General features: G+C 39.9%; 1 protein-coding gene across 2 annotated transcripts in view; it reads left to right on the top strand.

Moving 5' to 3' along the window:
* METTL8 (methyltransferase 8, methylcytidine) overlaps positions 1-392 on the top strand; it is an 87,983-nt gene extending 87,591 nt beyond the window's left edge. For both annotated transcript variants that reach the window (XR_005982744.1, XR_005982742.1), the window contains exon 14: positions 9-392. The gene's annotated coding sequence lies outside the window, so the exon portion shown is untranslated. The remainder of the gene's footprint in view (positions 1-8) is intronic.
* Positions 393-22,815: the final 22,423 nt, after the last annotated feature.

The raw sequence follows: 22,815 nt of genomic DNA, 5'->3' as shown, positions 1-22,815 counted from the left end.
TATGATAGTCACACAGAGAGAGAGAGAGGCAGAGACACAGGTGGAGGGAGAAGCAGGCTCCATGCACCGGGAGCCCGACGTGGGATTCGATCCCGGGTCTCCAGGATCACGCCCTGGGCCAAAGGCAGGCGCCAAACCGCTGCGCCACCCAGGGATCCCCAGAGTTGATATTTAAAAGTTCATCTGAAGGAGCTGAATGTCAAAAGGACCATTTTCTTTCTAACAGAAAAAGATGTTCCTTCATCTTCTTACAATACAGAAACAATGAAATATTCTATATTAAAAATGGACCCTCCATTTTTCTCCAGTTCTAAAAGTTCACTTTTGACCATTTTCCAAATGTAAAAACTTGCACACGAAGAACTGTTTCAGAAGTTTGTAAGAAAGCCAAGGTAACAGTTTCTATTATTAAAAGTTTTGCATTTCGTATGACCATTTATCGTATTGAAACACACCCAGTTAAATGTTGACTTCTGAAAAATTATTTGCTTGCTTGACTCAATTTTATCTCTAAATTATGAATACATTGAGGTTTCTACCATTATGTAATCTAAATCGTTACTATACCTTTGTTTGTGAAAACTCACCCATATTTAGACTGTTAAACTTCAGGTAAGTTAAATTCTTGCCCCCACACTCTTCTGCTAAGTGTTCCTATGGTTTTCCAACTCATCAGAGCCAAGTTCTGAAGCCTGAATATATCATACATTGTTACTTCTAATTGGTTTTAATGTTTATTATGCTCCTCACAAGTGCAGATAACTTCACATTTGCATCACTAATAGACCTCTTGCTGAGCCTCAGCTCCTCCTACTTCCTGCCCCCCCTCCCTTAGTCATCCGTAGACAACAGGTTGGCGTGGGTATTCCCCGCCCCCCCCCCAACCTGTGAAAGTGCATTGTAAATTCTAAAGCACTGAATATATGTGAGGTATTGTTATTAATAACAGCATTTACAATCTACAAGGCCGCATATAGAGTATTCCAGCAACAGAAACTTTTTCAAAGGTCTTGTGAAACCTTATGAGAAAGACAGTAAGATGCCTCAGTCAAACAGAAAGCCTGGGTCTTAGTTCCTTTTGAACCACTTAGCTACTCTTTATTTAGCAACCAGTGCTGAGTCTTTTACACACTATATTTTTATATGTTACATTATTACTTCCTTTAACCTTCAAATTCCTATGAATTCATTTCCCTTATAACCATTTAACAGATAAGAGTGGGGCCCTGAGATTTGGGGTAACTTGCCCTGGATGTCACCACAAATCAGTGGCAAGCCACAGTTTGGACCCACAACGGTCTGATTGCAAAACCTCTGGTCTCATCAGCACACTTTTAATTGATAGCCTCACATGCTTCTGGGAATGCTGCTGGAGGAAAGAAGAGCTCCTGAATCAAATGGAGAATTATAGCAATGGGTAGGAGTTTGGATGAGACAGTCTACAAGGTGACAGCTCATTCTAGATCCAGTGATTCTATGAAATAAGTAAGTTCACTTGTCCACAGTTACCAACTGAGAAGGAAAAGAAGGAGAGAATGACAAAGCAAAAGCTTTCAATCAGTTCTTTTCAGCATTCTGCATATGTTTACTTCTGCTCTCACCCCACCCCCTTCAGGCTTCAGGCTTTCACTTGGCTCCCCTCCGAGCCAGCAAGCACAGCACCCATCACTTGCATACTCCTCACTTATAGGGGAAAAAAAAAAAAAAAAAAGGCGGTCTGAAAAAGCCCTTAAAATGTCTTCCAAGGGATTCAGCTTTAGAATAATCTAAAATATGTGAATTCAGGGATTGTCAGAAATAAAATATGAGTGAAAACATCTTTATTTTAAAACATTGTATGTACATTAATGCCACATTAATGCCAATTCAAGCATAAAATGTTGAGCATTTCTTGGAATATGGTTTGGGATTTGAGAGGCACAAAGGTACCTGCAAGATGGCTTTGGTGTTGTTATAAATATAAATAGAAGTAAAATAACAGTTGCATCTTCATTTATAATGCATCTTATACTGTGGCTTCAAAGCTACAGAGGAGATTGGATGCCAAAATCTGTCTTCCATTAACATATGCCTTAAATGACAGGGAAGAGGTGTTGAAGACAAAATTACTTTTCCCTCTGAGTATGAATCAGCAACATACAGTAACAAGTAATAACAGTTCTGTGTATGAGTGTCTGCAGAGGGTAAGAAAAACAGCATCAAATTGAAAATGCAAGTGCACCTGCTGGAGAGGCCCAGGAGGCTGCAGAGCACAGCTCTCTTGCGTACCCTCCTGAAGTGTCTTGGAGCACCGTGACCCCAACTCTGGCAAGCCAGGTTGGCATGAGATGGATGGAGCACATTAAAACCTCCAGATGGTCAAAGAGAGCCCACCCTCAGCTGCCCCTGGAGTTGCAAGGCACTACAACTTGTTCAAGAGTTTAAAACAGCCGCTTTGGATTCTGTAGTGCATGTGGCTTCACAACCGCTTAACCTTTAGTAAGGAACAGCTAGACACAGGTGAATGAATAAAAATACCCGTTAACATTTCATAAGGAGGGGAAAAAATCAATACTCGACGAACTCATGGACTTCAAATAGTCACAGATAGCGTCCAGTTAGCTGTGTCCCTGGCTTCCCAGGGATTTGTGTCTTTATTTTTTATTTTCTCCAGCAGATAGACACTAAGTTGAGCTGGCCCCCAGAGAATATATGCTTTTCTATCAGATGTTGCCTACCAAATCAAGTGAGCCATTGATTGCCTCCTAAAGAGCCCCAAGCATCATTTCTCCTACTTGGGCTGATGAGTTTTGTTATGCTTACACAAATTCTTTGGCAGTTTTTTCAATCCATTACTCCTTTATGTGACACTTCCTAGCTCATTGCAGAAAAAGCAGAAATGAATTTTCTTTCTCAGTTAATCTTTATGTATTGATTATTGGTTGTTTCCAAATCATTGAGGAGTGGTACTCAGCCTTCAGGTCTTTAAGCCTTTTTCATTGGGAAAAAGAGCTAAAACTGTGTGACTTCATAAAATTAATGATGAGATGCTTGTTGAGTCATTTGCATTGGTTTGGGAGGGAGGGGTTAATGCTATGTATTTAACACAGGCAACACTATGCAGTTGCTGCCTCATTTCTTTTACCTGTCTCCCAAGGGTGACTTGTCTTCCTCCTGAGGCTGTCGTACTGAACAGAATGTTTGGTGTAAAGAATCTGATAGCTCTCCATACATCTTTAGTTATGCCCCAGTCCCTCAGGTGAGCTGAGACTGTGTCCCCTCAAGCAGCATTTGGTACTCACACTGAAAATCACCTGAAAGAGAATGGCTGAAATTGCCAGCATCACATGCTGCATTGAAGCAAGGAAATTTCTGTCTCCAAGGATAATTGCTTTTCTCATTGCTCATACTTCTTCCTCCACAGCCTTCATTTATTTTAATGTATATATTCCACTTTGACTCTCTAGAAGATATTTTTAAAGTTTTAAAAAAAAATCCAAATGAAAGATGAAATTCAGGATCCAGAAAAAGTATTTATTTTATTTATCCTTTCCATGAATGTATTCTTAATCAACCAGTCTTTTTGATTGTCTCTTCATTTGCAACTTTGTTTCCTAATAGAACATTTGGGCTCTGGAGATTAGTGAGACAAAGCTTCATTATAACCATCCTTGTTTTACTCCCATTTCTTATATGGTTTCTCATCCTAACTCACTCTCCAGGTGCTTCTTTCTCTTGCCAAATAGTGCAAGGAAACACTTTTGCAGATCTTTTGTTTATTTTAGAAAAAAACACTGATCCAGTCTTTCACATTCGGGAGTGCTGCTCATTTCCTGACTGGTCTTTAAAGTTTGGCTTTAAAGGAGCAACTTGGGGATTTGTTTTCTACCCAAAGTGGAAGGAGTTGGGTACCCAGCAGCCCCATGCTGGAATGAAAATTAAGTTCTACTCATTCCCTAGATAAGCAAGCTGACGTTTTCCTCATAACTTCCTCCCCATTTCTCATAGTTTTCATGTTTACTCATTTAGCTTTAACTTTTTAAAAGGGATTTTAATAGGGTTGTCTCTCCTCCAAGTGCTCACAGAAGCTGATCATGCGCACAGAGAAATTCTCAATAATGAATTCCCTGTTTGCTGAATTTTACCTACAATATATTGTGCTGCACAACACGTGGTGGGCTTGCCTCTCCTCTGAATTCCATTGCCAGTTGCCTGGCCTGGTATAGATGGACCTGCAGCACCAAATGAATTTGGCTTGTGCTACCTCACTTTCTGGGTCCTCAAGATTGCTGAATTAATGAAATTTTGGTTATTACCCAGTTGAACATTTTCTTATTCCGTGTAACTTTTAGAATTTTGTTGTGCTGTCTTCTCTTCGGCACATTTACATTACATTGTATCCTAGTTATGTGACTGTATCTTTACTTTTTTTTTTTTTTTTTTATGATAGTCACAGAGAGAGAGAGAGAGAGGCAGAGACACAGGCAGAGGGAGAAGCAGGCTCCATGCACCGGGAGCCTGACGTGGGATTCGATCCCGGGTCTCCAGGATCGCGCCCTGGGCCAAAGGCAGGCGCCAAACCGCTGCGCCACCCAGGGATCCCTGTATCTTTACTTATGTTTATATGTGAGTGTAAATTACTTTCTGTTCATCCTACACTGGGGAACTTATTCATAGTTTCTTATGAGGTCAGTAACTTTCCAAAGAGACGGGCTTTTTAAATCTGAAGCCTATACTTTTCTATATTAATGCATTTTTACATTAGATTATGTTTGGACTAGCAACATTTTTTAAAAGATTTTTTTTTCATTTATTTGATAGGGAGCAAGAGAGAACATGAGTGGAGGGAAGGGCAAAGAGTGGGCTCCATCCCAGGACCCTGGGATCATGACCTGAGCTAAAAAGGCAGACACTTACCTGAGCCATCTAGGCACCCCTGGACTAGCAGAGTTGAGTGATTTAAATAAAAACGCTGACTGGGGCGCCTGGGTGGCTTAGTCAGTTAAGTGATCCACACTTTGTTTCGGCTCCAGTCATCATCTCACAGTCATATGGAGTCTCCTTCAGATTCGCTCTCCTTCTCCCTCTTGCTTATACTCTGTCTCTCAAACAGATAAAATCTTTTTTTTTTTTTAATTTTTATTTATTTATGATAGTCACAGAGAGAGAGAGAGAGAGAGAGAGAGAGGCAGAGGGAGAAGCAGGCTCCATGCACCGGGAGCCCGACGTGGGATTCGATCCTGGGTCTCCAGGATCGCGCCCTGGGCCAAAGGCAGGCGCTAAACTGCTGCGCCACCCAGGGATCCTCAGATAAAATCTTTTAAAAAATAAAACACTGACAAAGATCTTAACTACATCAAGGGAGTGGGTAGAGTACTGTCTTTTTTTAAGGACTTAATCTGTAATATAAAGTAATATCGCAAATATAATACCATATTTGGGGTGGGGAAAATACAGACAGATAAAGCTATTGGCCCAGGAAAGGTCTAATTGAGGAGGCATACTGTGTTAATAATGTGACAAAGAATCTGGCTCAGTTATTCCTCTAGCTCAGTCCTGCATAGATAGTCACCACCAGGAAGGGCTACCAGAAGAACCAAGCCACACTCTGGCTTAGAGAAAGTGGACAGTGTTTACAGCCAGATTAGCCAAATACTGCTTCAGTGACCCAAAGAAAAATGCAAAGTCAAAGAGAATTATAGCAAGAGTGACTTGTAACTGAATCTCAGAGAAATGGACTATAAGCTTTAATGCCCCCTGCCCTAGCTCAGGAAAAGCCAAAGAAAGAGGCCTTGGAAATGAGAAGGCTGCAAAGGCCATGAGCTTTTTTGTTTACCTGAACCGTACTGTAGAAATGCCAGTAAGATATTTTGTTTTTGATAGTTTATAGAAGAGAAAAAATTCATTTTGTCTGATTCTTCCTTTTGATTCCAGAGCCCTTGTGTTTTCCATCATGATATGTCACAAAGTATGTGTTTATTGATCTTCAAAAACCTGCAAAATGGGACCCCTGTGTGGCTTAGTGGTTAAGCATCTGTCTTTGGCTCAGGTCATGATCCTGGGGTCCTGGTATCGAGTCCCTCCAGGGAGCCTGCTTCTCTCTCTGCCTATGTCTCTGCCTCTCTCTCTCTTTCATGAATAAATAAATAAAATCTTTTTTTTTTTTTTAAGAACAAAAACCTAAAAAGATGGGACACACCTGGAGAGGTATAGGCAGAAGGGGACATTGAGCCAGAAAATTGCCCTCATTCAACTGTGTAGCAGAGGAAGGTCTCACTTCTAAACGGAAGATACAGATTAGGTATCAGTATAATATAGTCACCAAGTGAGTGATCATGATCTATGATCCTCTGAGACAAAAGTAATGGAAAGCAAGGGAAGAATACAGGCTGACATAGCCTCTGAGACAAGGCTTCAGTGTACAATCACTGCCATTTGGTAAGATTTGAGAGAGGCCCCCAAAATAATATCTCTGTGTTTCTGCCCAAACTGTAAGCCAGCTAAGAGAAGCTGATACTGGAGAAAATGGCTCAGGATACATGGGAACATTTGCCTTCCTACTACTGAATCCAAGAATCAAGATGAACAGCTGAACAGCCTCAGGACTCTGCTCATGGGGATCTGCCCCTGTAGCCTTTTACAGAGTAGCCAGTTTCCGGGAGAGAGTGAAGGAGGGCTACATTAAACATGTCTGATTCGTTTCCCAAATTCACTTCTGTAAGGCACTTCTCCCAGGAATGGAGAGAGCAGGATTAAAGAGACCAGATAGGTTCCTCCATGTGGCAATAAACAACATGAGTGGGCATTACCTAAACCTTTTATAGGTGTTGAGTAAACCTACGCCACATTTGCCAGGGCTAGAGCAATGTGGAGTGGACTCTACTGTGCCCTTTGTGACTTGCTGAGTAGTCTGCTTAGAGAGACCTACCATCAGTAGTTATTCAGCATTAACCTGTAAGCTTGTGACAGCCTACCTGGCCTATAAACATCTGCCTTCGTGATGGGTGCGATCTTCAGGATATGCACAGACACATTGTAGATGTTAGAATACTGGGAACTAAAAACAGTGAGCTTCCAAAGGTATTACCAGTGACTTATCCTGGGAACGCTACTACACTTAAATCTTTACTAGATTTGTAATAAATGGCCAGGAGGTCTAGCAACTCTGCCAAGCACCATTTCTACAATGACTTGCAAAATGAATAACTGGCTCTAGACCAGCACTTCTTAAACTACCTGAGGTAGGACCAGTTATTACTTTTTGTTGTGTTTTACACATTTGCAACCTGTCATAGACCAATGCTTTACAAAGATGAATTATTGGGGGGGGGGGGTGGTGGAGAGGTCCTCCAGTTGCTGGCATTGTATTTCCTGGTGTCTGCCCTCTCTCCGGCAATCTCCTTATTATCTCCCAGGCAGCCAGTACATACCAGCTATATGTCATGCCCTGCTCTAGTGTTTGGAAATGAAGGGATGAGCAGAAAAAAATAAAAATAGGAAATATACAAGCCTAAGATTTTTATTAGGTTCAACAGATGTAAATTTATTTGGTTTCCCTCCTTGTACAGGCTGGGAATGAAACAGACCAGCACCTGCCCACAGCCCATACCTTGAGCTGCCTGACTCTAGACCACAGGGAGACTAAAACTCCACATCATAGTATTTGATCTGCTTCACTTCCTGAACCCTGTGTTCTCTCTCCACTGTGGAGCGTCCAGTGCCAGTATTGGGCTCTTGCACCTAAAAAATGTTTAGTCCAGGTTCTCTGTGCTCTTTCTGGTATCCTTTTCACATGTTTGGCTGTGTTAAACACACAAAACCACACTGCATCACCCAGCTCTCACCAGGATTCCTGGTATTGTTTATTTTACTTGTTCATTTTTTTAAAATGACTTTGTGAATATGTGAATAGGTGCTTAATAGCTTCTAGACTGATTTAAAACAAAGAAATGATTCCATTCCTTTATTGAAGTCAAAACTTGTGGATTTTTTTCCCCCATTGAATGGTATTTTAAAGACTGAGTTGATTCCAAACTCAAAGAACATGGAGAACTTGGGGGAAAGGCTAGAGACAGATAAAAGATTACTAATAGTTTGTTTATAAGGACCATGATTAGAAGCTGATGAAAATGTATTTATTTACCCTAAAATAAATTTCTCAGAGAAGAAACATGAGACCCATTTATATATAAATCCTAGCTTTACTACTGCTGGTGTATAACCTTAAGCAAAACACTTAAAATCTCTGAGCCTCAGTGTCCTCAACTATTAAGTGGAGACAATATTGCTTACCTGAAGATTGTTGAAAGACAAAATGCAAAGCACATCAAATGGTAAGGCATGGTACCCAGAGATGATTGGTGCTTAATAAGTAGTGATTATTAATCTATCACGAATACTTTTTTTTTCCCCCAAAGGATGATGATCAAGCCTTTGTCTCTTTTGGGAGGAGGAGGAAAAATGGACTCCTCCTGTAGTATAAATAATTTAAAGTAGCCATAAGAAACTGTTCCTAAGTATAAAGGGTTGAGGTTTTTTTTTTTTTTTTTTTGACTTACATATTTATTTTTAGTGGGGGAGACACATGTATACAAGCAGGGAAAGGGATAGAAGGAGAGAATCTCAAGCAGACTCCCTGCTGAGTACAGAGCCTGATATGGAGGCTGGATCTCAAGCCTAACTGAGATCATGATTTGAGCTGAAACCAAGAATTAGACACTCGGCCGACTGAGCCACCCACGCACCCCAAGAATTGAGGGTATTTTTTATTTCAGAAGGTCATTGTTGTTTCCTTGGCTTATGTTCAGTTCTATTCAAACATTTATTAAGCATCTGCTGTGTACCAGAAATTGGACACTGACAGTACTAGCGTGAATAGGACTTGATCTTTGCTCTTTAGCTGCCTGCAACTTAGAATGGATGCCCATTTGTCTGAAATGTGGTAACTCCCACTTGAATTGCCTGGCTCCAGCTGGCCACTTACTCTTAAAAGAAAACACAGGAGAAAAGCTTTATAACACAAGTTTAGCAGTGATTACTTGGAAGATGACACCAGAAGCACAAGTAATGAATCTTTTTGTAGTCCAAAAAGATCAATTAGACTACATCAAAATTAAATTTTATATGTCAAAGGACATACTCAACATAGTAAAACAGTAGCCCACAAAATGGGAGAAAGTATTTGCAAATTATATATTTGATAAGGGCTGAATATCCGAAGTATATTAAGAACTTCTACAACTCAACAACAACAACAACAAAAACAACCCGATTATAAGGTGTTACATTTGACTTTCCCCCACACAGTGTGCTGGCATGACATAAAGGAAGAACCTTAGCATTTGTTGAGGGTCTTAATTTGGAATTCTAGGTACTACATTTCTTCCAGCTCCAGCCACCTGCCTTCTGACCAGAGTATTCATTTTCCTTTTTCTGACCTTGCATCTCCCTTCAGAATTCTTGCTTATCTCTCACCTCAGTTTCCCTGCTATTGCAATCCAAATGACCCCTCCCAGCTGTGCTGCCTACAGCTTGGTTCCAGGAAGTGTCACTCCCAGGAAACCCTTTTGAACAGATATGACCAGAAGTCACATATGGCAAACATTGGAGGGAGGGGGAAATATAAAAAGGTCCATGCTACCAATTTCAGTATTTCCTTTTTTTTTTTTTAAGATTTTATTTATTTATTCATGTGAGACAGAGAGAGAGACAGAGAGACAGAGACACAGGCAGAGGGAGAAGCAGGCTCCATGCAGGGAACCTGATGTGGGACTTGATCCCAGGTCTCCAGGATCACGCCCTGGGCCAAAGGCAGGTGGTAAACCGCCGAGCCACCCAGGGATCCCCAATTTCAGTATTTCCTTGGTTCTAAAGAATATGTAAATCAGGTGATCAAGTTAAAAGTTTTGATTGTATAATAGAGACCATATATACTTCCTATTCTGCCCTTTTTAATGAAAAGTACATTATTTTGTTGGTTGCTTATCTCTGCCCATTCTATTCTGTGACTAACCACTAGTCTTAATTTTCTTAAACCCTTTATGTACTCAAGGTGGTCTGCAAACTAGCAGCATCAGCATCACCAGGGGAGGTGTGAGAAATTCAGAATCTCCCGGCACCTGGGTGGCTCAGTCAATTTAACGTCTGACTGTTGATCTCAGCTCGGGTCATGATCTCAGAGTCCTGGAATCAAGCCCCACACTGGACTCCCTGTTCAGTGGAGAGTCTGCTTCCCCTCTCCTGCCCCTCCTCAGCTCTCTTTCAAATAAATAAATCTTTTAAGAAAAATACAGAATCTCAATCCCTACCCCAGACCTATCAAATCAGGATCTGCATTTTTAACAGTATCTCCTGGGTAATTTATATACACATTAAATCTAGAACTGTTCTAGAAAATGTCCAACTGCTCTAATTAGAGCAAATGGATCTCTACCTTAGCTGTTCATTAGTAACATCTGGGAAGCTCTTAAAATTACAGATGCCAGTGTCCCACCACCAGATTCCGATTTCATCCATCCACCAGGATGCTGGGCATTTGATTGGTTGTTGTCGTTGTTGTTTAAAGATTGTATTTTTAAGTAATCTACACCCAACATGGGGCTGGAACTCACAGCCTAAAGATCAAGAGTCACTTGCTCCACCTACTGAGCCAGCCAGGCCTCCCTGGTTGGTTGTTTTTTATTCTCTCAGAGATTTTGTTTAGCCAGAATTGAGAACAACTGATTTAGTGTGACTTAAAGGAAGCTATCCCAGAGAATTCCATGAATTTTAAACCGATTTAGAGGTGTAAAAAAAGCAGAGTAAAATTGTTCAATTTGAATAAGTTTCTTAACCTAAATATGTGAATATTATCTTGAAACTACAGATTTTTTTAAAGATTTTATTTATTCATGAGAGACACAGAGAGAGAGGCAGAGATACAGGCAGAGGGAGAAGCAGGCTCCACGCAGGGAACCAGATGCAGGGACTCAATCCCAGGACCCCGGGATCACACCCTGAGCCAAAGGCAGATGCTCAACCACTGAGCGACCCAGGCGTCCCATTAAAGAAATCTGTATACCCAGTGTGGTGCTCAAACTCAAAACCCCCAGATCAAGAGTCACAGGCTCTACCTACTGAGCCAGTCAGGTTCCCTGGTTCAAAACCTCTTCTAATTACGTTTTGATCTATGGGTGTTGTTTAATTTCCAAATACTGTGGATTCCCAAATTTCCTTCTGTTGATATCTAATTCTGTTGTTGTCAGAGAACGTACTTTGTATGTCTTTAGTTCTTTTTCATTAATTGAGTTTTATTATTTACCATAGGTGTCCATTGGCTTTTTCTTTAAAGGGCTAAGGAATAAATATTTTTTGCTTTGTAAGCCATGTGTGTTCTCTGTTGCCATGCCAGATTTGGCCCACGGGCTATCATTTACTAATTTTTTGCCCAACGTTTGATCTATGGTGGAGAATGTTCCACGTGTGCTTGAAAACAATGTGTATTCTGCTGTTGCTAGGTGAGATGTTACCAAACTACAAGCTAGGTTAAGTTATGATAGAACTGTTCAAGTCTTCTCTGTTTGCTAATTTTTCTGTCTGGTTGTTCTATCCATTAATAAGTAGTATTGAAATTTCTAGCTGTTTTTGTTGAATTGTCTGTTTCTCCCCCTCAATTTATCAGCTTTTATTTAATTTATTTTGGGCCTCTGTTGTTAGTTGTGTAGGTCTTTGTAATTGTAATACCTTCTTCATGAATTAACTTGTCATTATAAAATGTACTTTTTTTTCTCTTGTAATTTTTTTTGTCTTGAACTTTTTTCCCCAATTGTTTTTATTGTGGTAATGCTCATACTCATTCTTTGACATTCAGCTTTTTTGTTGTTTGTTTTTAAGATTTTATTTATTTATTCATGAGAGACATAGAGAGAGAGGCAAAGACATAGGCAGAGGAAGAAGCAGGCTCCTCACAGGGAGCCCAAGGCGGGACTCAATCCCGACCCCATATCACACCCTGAGCCAAAGGCAGATGCTCAACTGCTGAGCCACCCAGGTGCCCCAGCTTTCAGCTTTTGAATCTAAAATGTTTCTGTTGTAGACACCATATAGTCAGATCTTTTTTTTATCTAGTCTGACAATCTCTGCTTTTTTATTGGAATATTTAATATATTTAGGTTTATTTTATTTTTTTAAGATTTTATTTATTTATTCATGAGAGACACAGAAAGAGAGAGAGGGAGAGGCAGAGACACAGGCAGAGGGAGAAGCAGGTTCCATGCAGGGAGCCCGATGTGGGACTCGATTCCGGGCCTCCAGGACCATGCCCTGGGCCGAGAGCAGGCACTAAACCGCTAAGCCATCCAGGGATCCCCTATATTTAGGTTTAATGTAATTATTGCTATGGTTGGAATCATGCCTCCCATTTTGCTGTTTTCTTTTTTTTTCTTTTTTTCTATTTTTTAGATTTTATTTATTTATTCATGAGAGACAGAGAGAGGCAGGCAGAGGGAGAAGCAGGCTCCATGCAGGGAGCCTGATGTGGGACTCAGTCTATCCCGGGACTCTATCCCGGGACTCTAGGATCAAGCCCTGGGGCCAAAGGCAGGAGCTAAACCACTGAGCCACCCAGGGATCCCCCTGCTGTTTTCTATATGTTGCTTCTTGTTCTTTTGTTCCTCCTTTGATGCCTTCTTATGTGTTAAATACATTATTTTATTTTATTTTATTTTATTAAGTAGGCTCCGTGCTGAGCGTGGAGGGCTTGAACTCACCACCCTGAGATCAAGAGTCAGATGCTTAGCCAACTGAGCCACCCAGGCAGGCACCCTATAAATAGATATATTTTAAATGAACAATTTTAATTCTTTTTGTTTTTTCCTTTTTTTTTCAAGGTACTCTTATTAGTTGCTCTGGGATTATAATATGCATCTTAATTTATCATAATTTAGCTCAGATTAATATTCAATTCCAGTAAAATTCTTTCATTATAATTATTCTTCCCTCTTTGTTCTATTATCATATATATTTTTATATGTTAGGTACCAAACACTGGTTTTATAATTATTTTTTAAATCAATTGAAAGGAGATAAGAGAAAAATTTATACCAGCTTTTACATTTATCTTCATAGTTAATTATCAGTGTTCTTCATATAGATTTGAGATATGTTCTTTTAAACTGAAGAACTTCTTTAGCATTTCTTGTAAGGCAGGTCTGCTAGCAACACATATCTTTGATCTTTATTTTTCTAAGAATGTCTTTGGGGCAGCCTGCGTGGCTCAGTGGTTTAGCGCCGCCTTCAGCCCAGGGCCTGATCCTGGAGACCTGGGATTGAGTCCCACATTGGGCTCCCTGCATGGAGTCTCCTTCTCCCTCTGCCTGTGTCTCTCTCTCTGTGTGTCTCTCATGAATAAATAAATAAAATCTTAAAAAAAAAAATACAGAATGTCTTTATTTTACCTTCATTTTAAAGGATAATTTTGCTGTATATAAAATTCTTGATTAACAGTTACTACCCTCCCCCCCACTCCACCCTGTACTTTAATACATCACCCCACTGACTTCTGGCCATCTTTGGTTTCTGATGAGTTGTTTTCCTCTTTTTTTTTTTTTTTTAAGATTTTATTTATTTATTCATGAGAGACACAGGGAGAGAGAGAGAGACAGAGACACAGGCAGGGGGAGAAGCAGGCTCCATGCAGGGAGCCTGACATGGGACTTGATCCCCAGTCTCCAGGATTACGCCCTGGGCTGAAGGCAGCGCTAAACTGCTGAGCCACTGAGGCTGCCCTGAAACTACAGATTGTATGTATAAGTAACTTCTTAAAAGTCTTCCATTCTTTTTTTTTTTTTTTTTGTAAGATTTTATTTATTTATTTATTCATGAGAGACATGCAAAGAGAAGCAGAGAGATAGGCAGAGGGAGAAGCAGGCTTCTTGCAGGGCACCTGATGCAGGACTCAATCCCAGGACCCTGGGATCACCACCTGAGCCAAAGGCATATGCTCTACCACTTAGCCACCCAGGCATCCCAAAAAGTCTTCCATTCTTATTCCTTATTTTTGTCTTACTTTCTATTTCTTCAGCCCTTAAAGTGTGTCAACAGCTCTCTTAACTTCTATTAAATGGCACCCAGGGTTTTCCACCAAACCCAATGAGAGTGCCTTCCTCCTGTCCCAGTGCCCAAAGCCAGTGCTGCTTCCTGAATTTGTCAAGGCTCAGGTATAGGGTACTGGTGGGAGCAGCCATCACTATGACTTTGGCTGTTGGTGTTCCTGGGTTGATGCCCCAGAGGCTCAGTGTACTAAAGCCACTCTTCCCCAAGCGTGTTTGAATCCCAGTAGTAAGCACACCATAGCCTCAAGTTGTCCTTTTACATATTCCTTGCAAATCAGCCTTGTAGGATTGGTATAAACTGCAACAGCACTCCCCTTCTGCCCCAACTGGAACAACTTTAGTATCCCCACACCAATCTGACTTCCAGAATCTCTTTAGCCTTTTCCTGTGTTTATTATTTTCCATGTGTCCTTTCAAAGAGCCCAGCCAAAATCTATCCTAATCTAAGTAGGTTTAAGAGTAAAGGGCTTCAGGGCAGCCCGGGTGGCTCAGCGGTTTTGCGCTGCCTTCAGCTCAGGGCCTGATCCTGGAGACCCGGGATCAAGTCCCATGTTGGGCTCCCTGTGTGGAGCCTGCTTCTCCCTCTGCCTCTCTCTCTCTCGCTCTGTGTGTGTGTGTCTCTTGTAAATAAATAAATAAAATATTAAAAAAAAAAAAAAGTAGAGAGCTTCACCTGCCAGATGGGTCTCTTCCTGAAGACATGCTTTTCTTCTGTGGTCACAGGTGAGTATATGAAGACCTCTCAACAAGGCTTAGTAAACATTTATATTTCACCCATATTCTTCATTTCTATCCCAGAAACCAGTTTTTAAGAGGTTTTTTTTTTTTTAAGATTTTATTTATTTACTTGGCAGACAGAGCACACAAGTAGGAGGGAGCAGCAAACAGAGGGAGAGGGAGAAGCAGGCTCCCCACGGAGCAGAGAACCCAACATGGGGCTCCATCCCAGGACCCTGGGATCACGACCTGAGCCAAAGGCAAATGCTTAACTGATTGAGCCACCAGGCTTCCCATTTTTAAGAGGTTTAAATAGATTTCTTTTTAGTCAGTCAGTGTTGGAAAACATTTTTTTTTCAATGTTTGAAAGTGAAATTCAATTAATTGATTTATCAAATCTTAATTGAACTCCTGCTGTTACCATCACAGGAAAATGACTAGCAGCTTTCCCATTGTTACTAAAATACTCATCTTCTTTATAAATATTTTGACATTTTTTAAACACCAAAAATATGCACGATGTGTACCAAATAGTGAAGAATTATAGGACTCTTGCTTTGACATAGTTTACTTCAGGTGGGGAAAGGAGGCAGCTGATAGTGCTGTAATAAAGTAGAATTAGATAAAAATAATATTTATTATTGACATGATATATTTGAAAACAGGGTCCTAACAATTTAATTTCTCATTGAGAAGTATACCCTAAATATACCCAAGGCTGATTTGCATTTTTGAGTTATACATTCTGGCTCCAAATTCTTTTTTTCTGCCACAGAGTATTTAACTGCAAAATTAGGAAGTTGTACCAAGATTTCAATAAGGTCCATTCCAGCTCTAAAAGTCCATGATTCTTTGAATTCTCAGTACGTTTTGCATTATCAAAGGGCAAAAACATCATCTTCTATTTTTTCCTTAACTTCTGGTTTTGGCAACATATGGAAAACAACAGTTATGAAGCAATTAAAACTAAATTTAAAAATGGATTTAAGATGCCATCCTAGGGATGCCTGGGTGGTTTAGCGGTTAAGCGGTTGCCTTCAGCTCGGGGCGTGATCCTGGAGACGCGGGATCGAGTCCCACAGCAGGCTCCCTGTTTGGAGCCTGCTTCTCTCTGCCTGTGTCTCTGCCTCTCTCTCCCTCTCTGTGTCTCTCATGAATAAATAAATAAAAATCTTAAAAAAAAAAAAAGAAAAGAAAATATGCCATCCTAACATCTCAAGTATTATTTTATGTTCCATTGTGGTCTTTGCACATAAGTATACATAGTTTTACATAATTGCAACCATAAAATAGGTAAAATTTTATATCTGGCTTACTTTACTTGGTATTATATAACATTCTTATATTACCATTATCACTCATAATTATAGTTTAAATGGATGCATAATATTCCATTCACCTAAGTATTTATTGTTTTTGGAAATTTAGATTGTTTTCAATATTTGATAACATAAAGAATACTGTGGCAAACTCTATTCATATGACTTTAGTTTGAATAACTTTCCAAGAATAAATTTCTAGGAGTATGATTACTGAGTTAAAGGGAGCCTCTTTGGTTGTTTATAAGTATTGACAAATGGCTTTCCTAAAAGCTTGCACTGATTTACATTGTTGCCACCATATCTGAGAGTGACAGCTTAACCACAGCCTCACCAAAGATGAGGCATGAAATTATACTTAATGTTTTAATGCACTTTCTTTGATTACTAGCAGTCTTGAATATTTTCCATTTGTGCTTGCAATTTACCTTCTGTGAATTATCTCATTTTGCCCTTTGCCATCTATCTGGCTGTGTAACCATGGATGACTCACTTAACCTCTCTGTGGCTCCATTTTCTCATCTGTACACAGGATAATAATAGTACCAGTCTATAGAGTTGCTGTAAGGATTAAATGGATCTCTAAATGTAAAGTATATAGAATAGTATCTAGCATGTGGAGAACCTTCAAAAAATGTTAGTGCTAGTAGTAGCATTGTTATTAGTTATATAATAGGATAGTAGTGATTTCTTTATAATTTATATGATTTCTTCTAGTTCTTGCATAAATGCATACATATCTTTGATTAACTTTTATAAAAGAGCTCTTTATATAATGTAGGTGTGAGTCCTTTGGTCTGCTGGGTTTGATAAAGTACCCCAGGTCATTGTTTTAATTTTCATATGAGTTTTGCCTCTGTGTATATGCACACACACATGAGTGTATGGGTATGTGCTTTCTCACAAGTCCAGAAACAGCTTCAATGCAAAAGGGGTAGTGCAAAAAAATGTTGACTGTGGACAGTTCTCAGAATGGCACACCCGGCTCAATTGAAGAACTAACTGTTCAACCAAGTCATTTAGAAAAATAACAAACAAAACCAAAAGCAAGCCATGTACATACACTCACTCACAAAACCAAAACCAAAACCAAACCATGTACATACAGGCACATTACACACAAACAAAACTGTTACTCTTTTAAGCCAGAGAGATGAGAGAAAGTCAGATGTAAGCCATGGAAATTTCTCTCTAAGAGTAATTGATTCTTGTGTGTTCCTGGCATACTGAGATCTAACTTAGACCACTCAAAGGAAAAGCAAGAAGGTGGTATCAATAAATTGCCTTTGAGGATCCTTGGCTGGCTCAGTCAGAAGAGCACATGACTTTTGATCTCAGGGTCGTGAGCTGGAGCCCCACGCTGGGAGTAGGGATTACTTAAACAGAATTATAAAAGAAGTAAATAGATTGCATTTGAAAATTAAAAAAAAAAACATTTAGATTCCACAATATCATGGTTAGACGAAGAGATCTTTAGGGAGGGAAGGAAGCATAGCTGAGAATGGGAAGTTAGTGATGTTTAAGACCAAAGTTAATCATCTATACAGTGAGCGAATTGAAGGAAAAGGATAAAAAGCAATAAATAATAATAATATGAGTAATGGGAGGACTGAAGAAGTCCACTGCCCAGATGAGGATAGGAAACTGTTTAAACTGGATAATAAACTATGTGTTTTGGCTCTGTGAAAACAGAAGTTGAACTTTTGAGTGGTAATCAAGGACTTGGTCTCAAAGTATTTGCAAATAGTGCTGGTATGGAGAACAGATGCTGACATTATTGCCAATGGGAATCGCAATATGATAGTTGGAGTGAGAGACCAAAAGAAACCACAGGGAATTTTTGTGGAAAGCTCAGCATTGAAAATGATTTATGGTTGATTTAAGGAGACAAGCAAAATAAGGCTACAGTGTATACCATCTGACTGCTGCAGACAAAGGATGTAAACAGCCATAGCTCTCCAACCTCCTGGAAATCAGAGCTCTGTTCCTACAGAAAGGCGCCAGAATGTTTGTCCGAGTTAAGTGCATACTTCTTTTTTAGTATCTAAGAATAGTGCCTTATCCTCCTTTTCTCTCCCGTTACTGTTTGGGTATCCTTCAAAATCAATCTATTAAGCTGATATCACCAGCTTTTTAAGCACTATGGAGTCACCCAAGGAGATCAGTAGGGTACTTTACCACTTCCTAAAGAGCATCAAAGGAACCTCATTTGAGGCCCTAGGCTGGAAAGGTGGGGGCTCTATTTTGTTAATGTTTTATGTGTGAAATACTTTCATGGTGGAAAACAGAAGTTGGGGGATTCAGGAGAGTCAGGTGAATCTTCTGAAAATCTCTAACAAAGTATACTGAGGAGAGTTGAAGCAGGAAAGATGTGACCATTTCTTATTGTCACTTAAGTTATATCCTCTCCTCAAAGGGCAGAGAACTGTCACTGTCTCTCAGACAAGACATAGAACTTCTTGAACTGTTGTATTGGGAGTCTGTGTTTTGAAATGGGAAAAGACACATATTTGGCTAAAGGCAAGGATTTTCATGTAAGAAAGACAGACTTTGGGAATGTCCATTTTGGTCTTTAAGTCCTCAGAACCACTAGAAAAATGAGGTTCATGTAAGGGCAATAGATGAAAAACAACAACAAAAGAAGCATCTCCCAAGGATTGGAACAAACAAAATGGAAAAATGTTAATATCAGTCCAGTGACAATGCTTATTGAATAGTGAAGAAAACAGATAAAATGACGAAAATAAAGCTGAGCTTTGTGCCCAGGAACCTGAGCCAGCTAAGCCGATCAGTGGCTAGATTTACATTACCATAGGAAAATGATTCCAGGCTTTCTCAATGTGTGTTTACAGGCATTTTCCTCACACACATGTATCTTACAAGCACCCTCTCCATTATTTCCTGGTTGAGTTTCCTTTGAAAACTTCTCATTCCAGAGACTATGCTAAGACTGTGGAGAGCTACCCAAATCTGAACCAGAGTTACTGGAGAGATCCAAGTGTACCCTAGGTGGTCAGCATATCCATCTTAGGTGTAGGGTCAAAGAAGAGCAGATGTAGCTAGAGCAGATGCAAAGGCATCTTTATCTGCTTGCATTATCCTCTTCGCTCTCATTTTCTTGGCGAAATCGTAATCAGCATTCAGGATCCACTCAAGTATTACCTATTATCTCCTCTCTCTAAGCACCACTGGTCTTTAGAAAGAGCTCTACTTCCAAAGGATCTTGTTCACATCACTAATTATGTGTTCACTATATTCTTTTGGGATGATTTGTTTGTCTGTCATTCTTACCAGACCATCTACTCTGTGATGTAGGGACAGTAGTCTTCATCTTTGTATCTCCAGCCCTAACACAGTAGCTAAAACTGTGGCTATTGTGCATTTGAAGTGTGACTTAAAGTGAGACAGCTTCAGCTGTAAAATATGTCAGAATCTGACATATGAGTAAGAGAAGGTAAAATGTTATTAGTACATTTTTATATTGATTACACGTAAAAACTATATATTTTTGGATATATTGAGTTAAATAAAACAAAATTAATTTCATCTGCTTCTTTTACCACCAGAAAGTTTACAATTATATATGTGACTCCCATTATATCTTTTATTGGACAGGACCGGTTTAGAACATAGAGAGGCTTGTTCAAGTCAGGGTCATAGCAGCAAAAAGAAAATCTCCAGTGGATTTTGAAGAAATGTTAATGAAGGGACAATTTACAGAAGTGTGGGCAGGAAATCCACAAAGGATGCTGAAGCATTGAGAGACTAGCAACAGAGGGGAGCAGTTAACACTCAGCCTAAACAAGAAGAGGAGATGATGTCTCTAGAGCTAGTGAGCACTTGAGGCATATCGGAGGATCAGCTAGCAGGTGCTTTAGTTATAGAGGGACCAGTTATTGGAACCGGAACCATTGGAACCAAGCAGGGAGACAACCTGCCTTTGATCTTCTGCTATGTTCCCACTGGTTATGGAGAATCAAAAGCCACAAGGCAAGGGATCCTGAATGATGCCATCCTTAAGAGGTCACCTCCAACCTTCCAAGGCACTAGGCAAGAGAGGGAAGAGTTGAGAATTGATCACAGCAAGAAGGGGGCAGAGAATAAAGAATAACATAGAGCTCAATAAATGTTAAATGACTGAATGAGATGAAACTAGCCAATGGGGACAGTTATAATGTTTTCCCACCTGGGATCTTTTTGCATTGGGGCTTTTCAAACTCTTCTGTGACACTACGAGTTTAGTGAAATTACTTTAGTGATTCCACAGCCATTTCTTCTTATATGTATATGTATATAATCATCAAGATACTCTGCTAAACACAACATGTATACCCAATTGTGTTATATATCGACATTTTTAACACATGGGAAATAAGTCACCATAAACTTGTGCTACCAGGTAAATTTGGCTTTATGCAAGCCTAAAAATAAGAGCCCCCCTGCCTCTTCTGTACTTTTATTTGAATGTCTTAAATGTATCATTAATTAGGAAGACTTAGGTCTGCATTAGTCTTTTTATGAAAATTCAGGTCTATACATGTCCACTTACATAAAATTGTACGCATTAGGCCACTGTAGCACATGTGCGTAGCCCAATGAAATGCCTGGCATGTATCAAGCATGTTTACCTGCCCATGTTCTTATATCTAATCATGTTATGTCATTTTATATCATGTTTATGTAAACATATTTATGCTAAAGAATTATGCAGTTGTACATATTGTTAGGAATTCTGTTCGAAAGGCACTTCTGGCCTCTTGTATCTCCCATTCCCTATGCCTGGAAGGTTATTCTTTCAGTCCTTGGCAAGGTTGAGATTAGGATATTTCTCAGTCCTTTTCATCCTTTTCTCCTTTAGCTGGTGGCTCAAATGTTTCTACTTCAGGAAAGGCTTCCCTGATCACCTAGTATCCTAATTAGGTTCCCCTCCCCAATCTCTATTTCCACCCTATCTTATTGCTTTCATAGCACTCTTCACAATTTGTAACTGTTTTGTTTCATTGTCTCCTTATTGGTTCTTGTCTGTTTCCTTAACAAAAAATTAAATCTCGTTGTTGCTGGGACTGGGTCCCTGTTTTGCATGGATGAGACATTATTGTAAAGACATTTACCTGTATTAATTTATCTGCTCATAATATCCTTGTGAGGGTCGTTCTGGACCCCTTTTTTAGAGATTGAGGACATGGAGAGAGAGATGAATAATCTGATAAAGGTCGCATAGCTGTTACCTGAGAGAGCCAGGATTCAAACTGAGGATGTCTTGCTCTAATTCTTTTACCCAGTAGGGACCCAGAGGCACAGCAGCACAATTGATATTAAAGCCTTCAGATTTCAGGTCCAAAGTGCTAACAATAATACTGGCTAACATTTATTGAAAGCTTCCTATGGTGCTGTGTTTGATATGGATTATTATTACAATAACCTTGTAAAATAGGTACTACTATTATCCCCATCTTATAAATGAGGAAATTGAAACCTAGAAAGATTAAATACCTTTCCAAAGATCATATGGCCTAAAAATGGCAGAATAGGAATTTGAATCTAAGCTCACAGCCATGATGCTTCGTGGCCTGCCCTGGAATCCTGATTCTGCTATATGCCCCACCTCACCCTGCCTGCCACCATGTGTCATTGGACATATATTTCTCACCTGTAATTTGGAAGAATATGCACTTACTGAGCACATCTGTGTCCTCTGGATGGAGAGCTGGAGGGCAGGTTTACAGAGATGAGTTCAGTCTAAGCAGAGGTCATCCGGAAACCTTGTGTTTAATCTGTGTCCTCATGTCCCCTCCAAATCATGTTCATCTTGGGTGTCCCAAAATGACGTAGTTTAATGTTATCCTTTCCTTATGGAAAATCTAGAAAACTCATAAATGTGTAGAAATTGAACAACAGATGCCTGAAGAACCAACGGGTCAAAGAAGTCAGAAATGAGATGATGACAATAAGGATACAACACACCAAAACTTAGGGAATGCAGCTAAAGCCTCCTACATACAGAACACATGTGCATGCTTATTTCTGTCTTCTTCACTTGGCTCACTGTCTTATCTACTTAATCAACGCTTACTGAAGGCCAGCTCTGGGCCAGGTACTGTGCTGAAGTTTGGAGAGCACAGTCACAGCCCCATGGGGATTAGCAAGGCGGGCGGAGCACATAAACTGATTACACCAGTTGGCTAAGTGCTGACACCAGGATTCTAATCAGCAATACTGGGAGAAGGCTGCTATTCTTTTGGTCTGTTACTATCTGATTCTGTCTTCTATTTTACTCCAGCTTTCCTTTTCCTTTCCTTTTCTAGCTGTCTCCTGTCCCTTTTCCTTCCTGACGTTGTATGAATTACAGCTAATTCAAGATGGTCTCTTTTGTGGATTTTGTACAGTTGACATTTGAACCCTACTACTGGAATCTGGATTTAATCTTCCCTACCAGCACCCCCACCCCTAGCTAATGAATGCTGAAGGAACAGGGATTTGTGGTAACATTAGCCTGAGGAAAGCTGAATTAGACAGTCAGTAGTTCTTCACCACTCCCTCTTCCCCCCTGCACTCCACAAAATTTAGGATCTCTTCCAAAGCCACACAGGAATAATTTTTTTTTCTGTATTTTCTTAGTTCTCTTCTCCACTTCCATTGGCACAGATATTTACAAATAAATGTCTTCTGACTTCTTTTCCACTGTCCCTAGAGTTGTGGAATGTTGTTTT

This window comes from Vulpes lagopus, chromosome 11, assembly GCF_018345385.1.
Source record: "Vulpes lagopus strain Blue_001 chromosome 11, ASM1834538v1, whole genome shotgun sequence".
Lineage (NCBI taxonomy): Eukaryota > Metazoa > Chordata > Mammalia > Carnivora > Canidae > Vulpes > Vulpes lagopus.
This window is presented reverse-complemented; position numbering and strand designations above follow the sequence as displayed.